The 12699-nt window shown below is 52.3% G+C and overlaps 1 protein-coding gene and 1 long non-coding RNA gene across 2 annotated transcripts in view; both read right to left on the reverse strand.

Moving 5' to 3' along the window:
* Positions 1-12699, reverse strand: part of GRM7 (glutamate metabotropic receptor 7) — a 353299-nt gene that overhangs the window by 41666 nt on the left and 298934 nt on the right. The gene's annotated exons all lie outside the window — the stretch shown is intronic.
* Positions 11539-12356, reverse strand: LOC120944890. The gene is made up of 3 exons (XR_005750524.1): positions 11829-12356; positions 11644-11754; positions 11539-11569 (listed from the first exon to the last, which is right to left on the reverse strand). It is a non-coding gene; the product is annotated as an uncharacterized LOC120944890 (long non-coding RNA).

Genomic DNA, 12699 nt, shown 5'->3' on the forward strand with positions numbered 1-12699 from the left:
TCTCCTCCATCTATTGATTTCTATAGGGAGGGGGAGGGGATAGAAGAAGTCTGGCGAGTTATTAAAGGGCGCTCAGCGGGGGAGGGGAGTATGGCAGGTCAGCTGACAGCGGTGACCTCATATCGGAACGCGCGGCGCTCACAGCGAGACTTCTGTGACTTACACGTCTTCTACAAGACGCCGCGACCCCAAATAAATCCGGATTGTTCCGGCTCGGCGGATATTTGTAGGTCTTCCCCTCCCCCGACTGATCCTCCTTCATTTGTCACCATCGGTCATGTGACTTCTTCCTCCAGATCTGTAATAAAGACCGCCCACTGCTGCCCTCCCTCCTTGTACAGGGGGACTGGTCTTGTCTCCACCCCCTCCAATAGTGGGTGGAGCCTGCTGGGCCCCTCCCGCAGCTCTTTTCTCTGTATGGTTATGTACAGCGCAGTGATGATGTCACAGCTACTTTTACAAGGTAATATCTGAGTTTGCAAAGCCATTTAATGCATACAAATCTGATCACTGGGGGGAGGGGAGACTGAGGAAATGCTTCCTGCTGCCTGCAGCAGACTGATGACATCATCTCAGCCTAGGCACAGCGAGGGATTTTGAACAATAAAGTTGGAATTATGGGGGATTGTTGGCGTCTCTGTACACTGCGACTTCATCCGCGGTACGATGTGATTGGCGCAGGATCTGCGTCCCGGATGGCGAATGTACGCCCTGAGATCAGAACTTCCTATGATGGGGGTTCGGATGTCCCAGACGTCGGTCATCTCCGCCTCTCCCGATAATCGCCGTCTGAAGGGCGGAGCCAGAGACGCTACAAGTGGGCGCCATTCCCGATCCTCGCAATGACAGGAGACGTCACCGCCAATCACAACTCAGCTCCACCCCCCCCGGATATGACATCATCGTTCCACGCCTCCGAGGTGACGAAACGCATCTCCGTATGAAGGGACCACCTCGCGCGATGTGCGCGGAGGAGGATCCATCACAGTGATCTGTCCGCCGCCGTCACGTGATCTCCTCCGTCCCCCGCACTGCGCGGAGAAGATCTGCAATCTTCTGATAGACGGAAAAACGTTACGTTTGGATCTCCTCCGAAAATCAATATTTCACTCTAATGTCTGATCACTGGGGGAGGGGAGACTGAGGAAATGCCTCCCCCTGCAGAGTCACTGACTAGGGTGACCATGTGTCCCGCCCTTTGCAGGTCTGTCCCGGGCACCTTCATTCCAGGACAATACAGTGTCCCCGAATAAAACTGCCCCCCCCCCCCCCCCGGGGGCCAATCCGATGCCCCCAAAAAAGGAGCCACATCACCGCTTTACTGACAGTACTTGTCCTGGGCGGGAATGCCTGGAGGAGCACAGTCCCGCCCCCTGCTTGTGATTGGAGAAATCATAAATCCCGCCTCTTGTGTCCAATCACTGTGCTGTGATTCGTTACAGCACAAGCTGATTTTTGGAAGGAGGGGGGGGGTGTCCCTGATTGGTAGTCACCCTACACTGATTGGAGCTCAGGGGTGACTTTATAATAAAACTCCGCCCCCATTCAGTCTTAACATCCACCCCTCCCCCGGCTCCTCCCCCTGGACTGAAATGTCTTCCTCTGATATCACCGTGAGCCATGCTAATGAGGCGTGACCCCATGCAAATGATGGGCCAGACAAGTACTTAAAACAAACGGCGCATGCTCCGTCCCGTGGACGCATCCCAGTGCGCATGCTCAGAATCTACACCCAGCTCCATTCACGTACAACGTAAACAACGTAAAATACGGCGGCTGTTCCCTGGTCCATACCTTTGCATGGGTTGCGCCTCCTATATGGGGAATAACTTTACGCCGGACGTACGACTTACGCAAACCGCGTATATTATGCGCCGGGCGCAGCTAAGTTTGTATATCGACGTATCTCCCTCATTTGCATATGTGCATAGAAAATCAATGGGAGCAGCACATGCGCCCAGCGGCGTAAATATGCGCCCACAATAGACAGCGTAGGAAAGTTACGTCCGTCGGATGAAGCCTATTTTCATGCGTATCTCAGTTTATGAGCACGGCGCACAGATACGATGGCACATACTTACACTTACTCTGCGTATCTCGAGATATGTTGGCGTAAGTGCTACGCGAATCCGCGCCAATGTGTCCATTTTATATTCAACAACAAGGAACAGAAGGACGTCCCCCCCCCCCCCCCCCCCATAGAGAAGAGAAAATGTGAAAATAATCGTTATAATTCACCGAAAAATCACCAAAGACGCGTTATAATCAGATTATTATTATTATAGTTCTTGTTATTATTATTGTTCTTATTTCAGGTGAATGGAGTCGTTGTGTCGCTCCTGAGAGAAGTCCTTTCGGCGCTCAGGGCGGATTCCCTCCCGTTCGGTGGCGGCGTGCCTCGGCTTTCCCGTCTTGCGCTGTGAATTGCTCGATGGAGCGCGGGCTGAGCGGTGACAAAGGAAGGCGCCCCGGGGACAGGAGGGAAACAAATGGCGGCACTTATCCTCGGTTATGGAGACGGGTCGGGAGGAGATCTCCGCCAGGATGTGGGATCAGAACCTCTCCTGCGCTCCGGAGCCACGAGCCGCCGTCTGGGCCAAAGGGGGCGGCGCCCTGGGAACGCATCGCTGCGACGAACGGCATTCAGAACTGAAAGATCTTCCTAAGATTTCGTCTCCGAAATCCCGATTCTTATTATTTCATTTTTATATTTCATTTATCCCGAACTTTCCAGGTTGTATGAAAAAGTCCCCCCCCCCCTCTGTGTGATTGGATGTCAGTGTTACATTGTATCTCTCTGTATGTTGGGCTCCTTCAGGTGATTATCTAATCGTTTATTGAAACTGTAACGGACATATGTATGCTGCCGGGACAGTTATAATCTTCATGCAGGAAGGACTACAAGGAACTGCATGGCTTGTCACAATTGGATGTACCGCATTGTATTCTGAGCTCAAAGGGTTAATTGGACAAATCTCTTTCATTGCTGAATGCTAATGTTCCCTTTGCATAGCTAATGAACTCTCTCTTGTGTAGGTAACAGCCCCCTGTGAGGTGTATGCTGATGGGGATTATGTGTGAGTGATAATTGTTTTAAAGGTTAATTGAATTCTATTGAGAAAGGAATGTGCCTGGCCAGGAAATGTTAAGTGGTTTGCGGTGCCGAAGCGTCTAGAGACTGGTCAAGTGATTAATTCAAGGAGATGTCATTGTTTCAGGGGGTCTGTGTTGAAGCCCCCTACTGGATGAAGGGGGGGGCGGAAACTGTCATTGTTCTTGTAACAGTTGTAAGCAGATATAAGCAGGTGAAATATGCCAAATAAAGTCAGTCTGCTTGACCCTTCAAACGTAGCCCGTCTCGTTTCTTCGAAGGGCGTTCGATGGGATATACCGGCGGTACCTGCATATCGCAGCTTGCCAGGGAGAAGGACGTCGCCAACGGCCGATACCCCTCACTACCAGTGGGTAGCCGTTACAGAAACCATTGATGCCCCTCCCCCTCTGAGACCACCGCCTGTGGAAGGGAATTCCACATCCTTGCCGCTCTTACACTAAAGAACCCTCTACATAGTTTAAGGTTAAACCTCTTTTCTTCTAATTTTAATGAGGGGCCATGTGTCTTATTATTAAACTCCCTTCCGTGGAAAAGTTTTCTCCCTATTGGGGGGTCACCAGTTCGGTATTTGTGAAATCCTCTCCCCTCCCCCGTCTCTTCTCCAGAGAGAATAACCTTTCCTCATCACTAATATCCTCCATTCCTCCTCCAGACCCTTAATTAGCTTTGTTGTCCTTCTTTGTACTCTGTCCATTTCCAGTACATCCTTCCCGAGGACTGGTTCCCCAGAACTGGACGGCATACTCCAGGTGCGGCCGGACCAGAGTCTTGTAGAGGAGAGAATTATCATTTTATCTCTGAAGTTGTTCCCTTTTTAATGCCAATATTCTGTTTGCTTTGTTAGCAGCAGCTTGTCATTGCTGAGCCGATCATCTACTAGGACCCCCAGAGGTTCCCCCCCCCATACCTGAGCTCCTCCCTCCCCCCCATACCTGAGCTCCTCCTTCCCCCATACCTGAGCTCCTCCCTCCCCCATTGCTGAGCCTCATCTACTAGGACCCCCAGGTCCTTCTCCATCCTAGATCCCCCAGAAGTTCTCCCCCCATACCTGAGCTCCTCCCCTTCCCATACCTGAGCTCCTCCCTCCCCCATACCTGAGCTCCTCCCTCCCCCATACCTGAGCTCCTCCCCTCCCCCATACCTGAGCTCCTCCCTCCCCCATACCTGAGTTCCTCCCTCCCCCATACCTGATATCCTTCCTCCATCCATACCCGAGCTCCTCCCTCCCCATACCTGAGCTCCTCCCCTCCCCCATACCTAAGCTCCTCCCTCCCCCATACCTGAGCTCCTCCCCTTCCCATACCTGAGCTCCTCCCTCCCCCATACTTGAGCTCCTCCCCTCCCCCATACCTGAGCTCCTCCCTCCCCCCCATACCTGAGCTCCTCCCCTCCCCCATACCTGAGCTCCTCCCTCCCCCATACTTGAGCTCCTCCCCTCCCCCATACATTTCTTAGTAAAATTCCCCACATTGGGACATCGCGGTGACGGGACCCTTTAAATGGAACGTCTTTCCTGCGCAGCATTTCTCTCACGTATCGCCAGTTCAGCCGTTTTTTTTATGATCCGAATTTCTTTAAATCAGTTTCCATAGATTTATTATTTTTTCTCACCAAACCGTGTTTGGGACGTTTATCCCCGAACACAAACGCATTGAAATTCCGCAAACAGAAAGCTCAGCAGTTTCTATGTAAATCAGCGGAACCTTCCGGAACAAAGTCTTCAAACAGAAGTAAGTTGTGGGAAGTGAATTCTTATCGCTCCGTTCCATTACACGCCACCTGGCGCTACACAGGAAACCGCGCCGGCGCTTTGATAACAGAATTAATTAAAGTGTTTGTTTGGTAAAGAGAAAACCATTTTCCACGCTCTGCAATCCACAGGCCGGTCATCACAGGCGACTCTTTATGTTTCCAATTTTGAAATTGAAACAATGTTTCTTTACACATGAGAAGGGAAATTATTCATAAAGATCTGATCGTGGATCGCTCCTCCCGGTGTCCGATCGTGGATGGGTTCTTCCCGGTGTCTGATCGTGGATGGGTTCTTCCCAGTGTCTGATCGTGGATGGCTCCCCCCGGTGTCTGGTCGTGGATGGCTCCTTCCAGGTGTCTGATTGTGGATGGCACCTCCCCGGTGTCTGATCGTGGATGGCTCCTCCCGGTGTCTGGTCGTGGATGGCTCCTCCCGGTGTCTGGTCGTGGATGGCTCCTTCCCAGTGTCTGATTGTGGATGGCTCCTTCCCGGTGTCTGATCGTGGATGGCTCCTTCCCGGTGTCTGATCGTGGATGGCTCCTTCCCGGTGTCTGATTGTGGATGGCTCCTTCCCAGTGTCTGATCATGGAAGGGTTCTTCCCGGTGTCTGATCGTGGATGGCTCCTCCCGGTGTCTGATCGTGGATGGCTCCTCCCGGTGTCTGGTCGTGGATGGCTCCTTCCCAGTGTCTGATTGTGGATGGCTCCTCCCTGGTGTCTGATCGTGGATGGCTCCTCCCTGGTGTCTGATCGTGGATGGCTCCTTCCCGGTGTCTGATCATGGATGGGTTCTTCCCGGTGTCTGATCATGGAAGGGTTCTTCCCGGTGTCTGATCATGGAAGGGTTCTTCCCGGGGTCTGATCATGGATGTCTCGTTCCCGGTGTCTGGTCGTGGATGGCTCCTTCCCAGTGTCTGATCGTGGATGGGTTCTTCCCGGTGTCTGGTCGTGGATGGCTCCTTCCCTGAGTCTGATCGTGGATGGCTCCTTCCCAGTGTCTGATTGTGGATGGCTCCTTCCCGGTGTCTGATCGTGGATGGCTCCTTCCCGGTGTCTGATCGTGGATGGCTCCTTCCCGGTGTCTGATCGTGGATGGCTCCTTCCCGGTGTCTGATCGTGGATGGCTCCTTCCCGGTGTCTGATCGTGGATGGCTCCTTCCCGGTGTCTGATCGTGGATGGCTCCTTCCCGGTGTCTGATCGTGGATGGCTCCTTCCCGGTGTCTGATCGTGGATGGCTCCTTCCCGGTGTCTGATCATGGATGGGTTCTTCCCGGTGTCTGGTCATGGATGGGTTCTTCCCGGTGTCTGGTCGTGGATGGCTCCTTCCCGGTGTCTGGTCGTGGATGGCACCTTCCCGATGTCTGATCGTGGATGGCACCTTCCCGGTGTCTGGTCGTGGATGGCACCTTCCCGGTGTCTGATCGTGGATGGCACCTTCCCGGTGTCTGATCGTGGATTGGTTCTTCCCGGTGTCTGGTCATGGATGGCTCCTTCCCGGTGTCTGACCATGGATGGGTTCCTCCCGGTGTCTGATCGTGGATGGCTCCTTCCGGTGTCTGATCGTGGATGGGTTCTTCCCAGTGTCTGATCGTGGATGGGTTCTTCCCGGTGTCTGGTCATGGATGGGTTCTTCCCGGTGTCTGATCATGGATGGGTTCTTCCCGGTGTCTGATCGTGGATGGGTTCCTCCCGGTGTCTGATCGTGGATTGCTCCTTCCCGGTGTCTGATCGTGGATGGGTTCCTCCCGGTGTCTGATCGTGGATTGCTCCTTCCCGGTGTCTGATCGTGGATGGCTCCTTCCCGGTGTCTGATCGTGGATGGGTTCTTCCTGTTCTCTGGTCATGGATGGGTTCCTCCTGGTGTCTGATCGTGGATGGGTTCTTCCCGATGTCTGATCGTGGATGGCTCCTTCCCGGTGTCTGATCGTGGATGGTTCCTCCCGGTGTCTGGTCATGGATGGCTCCTTCCCGGTGTCTGATCATGGATGGGTTCTTCCCGGTGTCTGGTCGTGGATGGCTTCTTCCCGGTGTCTGATCATGGATGGGTTCCTCCCGGTGTCTGATCGTGGATGGGTTCCTCCCGGTGTCTGGTCGTGGATGGGCCCTTCCCGGTGTCTGATCATGGATGGGTTCTTCCCGGTGTCTGGTCGTGGATGGGTTCTTCCCGGTGTCTGATCGTGGATGGCTTCTTCCCGGTGTCTGGTCGTGGATGGGTTCTTCCCGGTGTCTGATCGTGGATGGGTTCCTCCCGGTGTCTGGTCGTGGATGGGTCCTTCCCGGTGTCTGATCATGGATGGGTTCTTCCCGGTGTCTGGTCGTGGATGGGTTCTTCCCGGTGTCTGGTCGTGGATGGGTTCTTCCCGGTGTCTGGTCGTGGATGGGTTCTTCCCGGTGTCTGATCGTGGATGGCTTCTTCCCGGTGTCTGGTCGTGGATGGGTTCTTCCCGGTGTCTGATCGTGGATGGGTTCCTCCCGGTGTCTGGTCGTGGATGGGTCCTTCCCGGTGTCTGATCATGGATGGGTTCTTCCCGGTGTCTGGTCGTGGATGGGTTCTTCCCGGTGTCTGGTCGTGGATGGGTTCTTCCCGGTGTCTGGTCGTGGATGGGTTCTTCCCGGTGTCTGGTCGTGGATGGGTTCTTCCCGGTGTCTGGTCGTGGATGGGTTCTTCCCGGTGTCTGGTCGTGGATGGTTCCTCCCGGTGTCTGGTCGTGGATGGCTCCTTCCCTGTGTCTGATCGTGGATGGCTCCTTTCGGGTGTCTGATCGTGGATGGCTCCTCCCGGTGTCTGATCGTGGATGGGTTCTTCCCAGTGTCTGGTCATGGATGGCTCCTCCCGGTGTCTGATCATGTATGGGTTCTTCCCGGTGTCTGGTCGTGGATGGGTTCTTCCCGGTGTCTGGTCGTGGATGGCTCCTCCCGGTGTCTGATCATGGATGGGTTCTTCCCGGTGTCTGATCGTGGATGGGTTCTTCCCGGTGTCTGATCGTGGATGGCTCCTTCCTGGTGTCTGATCATGGATGGGTTCTTCCCGGTGTCTGATCGTGGATGGGTTCTTCCCGGTGTCTGATCGTGGATGGGTTCTTCCCGGTGTCTGGTCATGGATGGGTTCTTCCCGGTGTCTGGTCATGGATGGGTTCTTCCCGGTGTCTGATCGTGGATATAAATGTAATTTGTGTTCTGTGTCACATGACCGCGCAATTACCAGGGAAAGTACCGCAGTGCTGAATAGTAAAACATGCCCTGGTCATGAAGGGGGGTAAATCTTCCGGAGGGGAAGTGGGTAACACACCACTCTGCTCCCTGTCAGGGAAATTGCGCAGGTTTTAGGTCCCTTGCGGAGCATTGGCCTCAATGCAACGCACATTAATGTTACTGAACCCCCCAGTATGAGGGGGAGGGGATCATCCTCTATATAGAAGTCTTTTATCTTCATCTCCTGGCGCAATGAGTCACCGGATTATTTCCCAAGATGGAACGCGTCAGAGATCGGCTGACAAGAGATCCCGATAACGACGCATTTCCCTCCATTCGGGGAAAGAGCCTTTTATATTTGTGTCGATTCTGCCATGGTGGGGGAGGGGTCACCATCAATCACTATCTGTATATAATATATATACCTCTCTGTATTGTATATACCTCTCTGTATTGTATATACCTCTCTGTATTGTATATAGTATATACCTCTCTGTATTGTATATAGTATATACCTCTCTGTATTGTATATACCTCTCTGTATTGTATATACCTCTCTGTATTGTATATACCTCTCTGTATAGTATATACCTCTCTGTATAGTATATACCTCTCTGTACAGTATATACCTCTCTGTATTGTATATACCTCTCCGTACAGTATATACCTCTCTGTATTGTATATACCTCTCCGTACAGTATATACCTCTCTGTATTGTATATACCTCTCTGTATTGTATATACCTCTCTGTATAGTATATACCTCTCTGTATAGTATATACCTCTCTGTACAGTATATACCTCTCTGTATTGTATATACCTCTCCGTACAGTATATACCTCTCTGTATTGTATATACCTCTCCGTACAGTATATACCTCTCTGTATTGTATATACCTCTCTGTATTGTATATACCTCTCTGTATAGTATATACCTCTCTGTATAGTATATACCTCTCTGTATTGTATATACCTCTCTGTATTGTATATACCTCTCTGTATTATATAGTATATACCTCTCTGTACAGTATATACCTCTCACAGTGTGAAACGTGATGCAGAAGGCAATAAACACAACTTAAAGTTGACAATATCAGAGCGTCCGGTCCAATCACCGACACCCGGAACTTCCCGGGGGAAGGAAAGAATCGGCTCTGAAAATTCGGTTTCTTTTCCTGTGAAGTCCCTCATGCTGAGTAACGAGACCCCCTGCCAGGTGTTTATCACAGCACTCCCCCGGTCTTCATCTCCTATCCAATCCCCATCCCCCCACAGCTATCCGACAACGCAGCTAGCAAGGAGACATGTTGCATCCTTAGGTCTCTCTGCATTGCTCTTGTCTCAGGAAAGCCGACAAGAGGAATGCAGAGGAATGTGAGGATGGGCCTCCTATAAGAGAACTAATACTCTTATGCCCCATACACACGATCGGATTTTCCGTCGGAAGAACCTTGGATGTGGAAATTCCGCTCAAGCTTGTTTTGCACACGGTCACACAAATGTTCTCTGAACTTTTGACCGTCAAGAACGTTGTGATGTACAACACTACAACGAGCCGAGAAAATGAAGTTCAATGATTCCGAGCATGCGTCAAAATGTTTCCGAGCATGCGTTGGAACTTTGCACGTCGGCATTGCTACAGACGATCGGAATTTCCGTTGGATAAAATAGAGAACCGGCTCTCAATCTTTTGTTGGCGGAAATTCCGACAGCAAAAGTGCGATGGAGCCGACACACAAAAGCTCTCATCGGACTTTTGCTGGCGGAAAATCTGATGGTGTGTGCGGGGAATTAGATCTCATTCTGATGGTGTGTGCGCGGAATTAGATCTCATTCTGATGGTGTGTGCGCGGAATGAGATCTCATTCTGATGGTGTGTGCGCGGAATGAGATCTCATTCTGATGGTGTGTGCGCGGAATTAGATCTCATTCCGATGGTGTGTGCGCGGAATGAGATCTCATTCTGATGGTGTGTGCGCGGAATTAGATCTCATTCTGATGGTGTGTGCGCGGAATGAGATCTCATTCTGATGGTGTGTGCGCGGAATGAGATCTCATTCTGATGGTGTGTGCGCGGAATTAGATCTCATTCTGATGGTGTGTGCGCGGAATTAGATCTCATTCTGATGGTGTGTGCGCGGAATGAGATCTCATTCTGATGGTGTGTGCGCGGAATTAGATCTCATTCCGATGGTGTGTGCGGGGAATTAGATCTCATTGTGATGGAATCCATATCAGCTCCCCGGAGACCATCCCCCATGCTAGCGGCTCGGAATGATATCTCTGCGTTGGATGGCCGGAGGCCTCGCTGGGGATTGGACGGGATTAATAATGATAACGCTGGAGAATCTCTCAGGACCTGCTAATTGGAGTTGACATTTCATTAGACAGAACATGACGGGTGATGGAGGACGAGGTCTCCAGATATTTCCACAAGTCCGCCTGGCCAAGTGCCAGCTTAGTGCACCACATGGCCCCCCGAGCAGAGCGTGAGCTTCTAGGCCAAGGTTGCTGGAGAACTTAAAGGAAGACTCCAACCAAACTAAGAAAATGGAACTCATCACATGACACCAATAAAGCCCAACTCCAGCCAAAGCCTTTTCCAGCTTAGCTTTGGATTGATTGGGGGATGGGTAGGGCCCCTGTCAGGTGTTATGGCTGTCGGAGATGTAGGAGAGCCAGCACTGCAGTCTACAGTTTATTACTTGAAGTGAGAACATTCAACACATTTCAGGGTTCAAAAAGTCCCCTTCATCAGGGCTCAGAGGTGTTCTAAACACTTAGTAATATGTATCCGGAGAAAATTGCTTCAAGCCGTAATGAAGGCAACTCTGCATCCATCACTTCTGAGCCCTGATGAAGGCTCTCTCCTGTCCAAGACCTCTGAGCCCTGATGAATGCTCCCCTCCATCCAACACCTCTGAGCCCTGATGAATGCTCCCCTCCATCCAACACCTCTGAGCCCTGATGAATGCTCCCCTCCATCCAACACCTCTGAGCCCTGATGAATGCTCCCCTCCATCCAACACCTCTGAGCCCTGATGAATGCTCCTCCTCCATCCAACACCTCTGATCCCTGATGAATGCTCCCCTCCATCTAACATCTCTGATCCCTGATGAATGCTCCCCTCCATCTAACACCTCTGAGCCCTGATGAATGCTCCCCTCCATCCAACACCTCTGAGCCCTGATGAAGACACCCCTCCATCTAACACCTCAGAGCCCTGATGAATGCTCCCCTCCATCCAACACCTCTGAGCCCTGATGAATGCTCCCCTCCATCCAACACCTCTGAGCCCTGATGAATGCTCCCCTCCATCTAACATCTCTGAGCCCTGATGAATGCTCCCCTCCATCTAACATCTCTGAGCCCTGATGAATGCTCCCCTCCATCTAACACTTCTGAGCCCTGATGAATGCTCCCCTCCATCCAACACCTCTGAGCCCTGATGAATGCTCCCCTCCATCCAACACCTCCGAGCCCTGATGAATGCTCCCCTCCATCCAACACCTCCGAGCCCTGATGAATGCTCCCCTCCATCCAACAACTCTGAGCCCTGCTGAAGGCTCTCTCCTGTCCAACACCTCTGAGCCCTGATGAATGCTCCCCTCCATCCAACACCTCTGAGCCCTGATGAATGCTCCCCTCCATCCAACACCTCTGAGCCCTGATGAATGCTCCCCTCCATCCAACACCTCTGAGCCCTGATGAATGCTCCCCTCCATCCAACAACTCTGAGCCCTGCTGAAGGCTCTCTCCTGTCCAACACCTCTGAGCCCTGATGAATGCTCCCCTCCATCCAACACCTCTGAGCCCTGATGAATGCTCCCCTCCATCCAACACCTCTGAGCCCTGATGAATGCTCCCCTCCATCTAACATCCCTGAGCCCTGATGAATGCTCCCCTCCATCTAACATCTCTGAGCCCTGATGAATGCTCCCCTCCATCCAACACCTCTGAGCCCTGATGAATGCTCCCCTCCATCCAACACCTCTGAGCCCTGATGAATGCTCTCTCCTGTTCAACACCTCTGAGCCCTGATGAATGCTCCCCTCCATCCAACACCTCTGAGCCCTGATGAATGCTCCCCTCCATCCAACACCTCTGAGCCCTGATGAATGCTCCCCTCCATCTAACATCCCTGAGCCCTGATGAATGCTCCCCTCCATCTAACATCTCTGAGCCCTGATGAATGCTCCCCTCCATCCAACACCTCTGAGCCCTGATGAATGCTCCCCTCCATCCAACACCTCTGAGCCCTGATGAATGCTCCCCTCCATCCAACACCTCTGAGCCCTGATGAAGACACCCCTCCATCTAACACCTCGGAGCCCTGATGAATGCTCCCCTCCATCCAACACCTCTGAGCCCTGATGAATGCTCCCCTCCATCCAACACCTCTGAGCCCTGATGAATGCTCCCCTCCATCCAACACCTCTGAGCCCTGATGAAGACACCCCTCCATCTAACACCTCGGAGCCCTGATGAATGCTCCCCTCCATCCAACACCTCTGAGCCCTGATGAATGCTCCCCTCCATCCAACACCTCTGAGCCCTGATGAATGCTCCCCTCCATCTAACATCTCTGAGCCCTGATGAATGCTCCCCTCCATCTAACATCTCTGAGCCCTGATGAATGC

Source organism: Rana temporaria, chromosome 7 (assembly GCF_905171775.1).
Source record: "Rana temporaria chromosome 7, aRanTem1.1, whole genome shotgun sequence".
Classification (NCBI taxonomy): domain Eukaryota; kingdom Metazoa; phylum Chordata; class Amphibia; order Anura; family Ranidae; genus Rana; species Rana temporaria.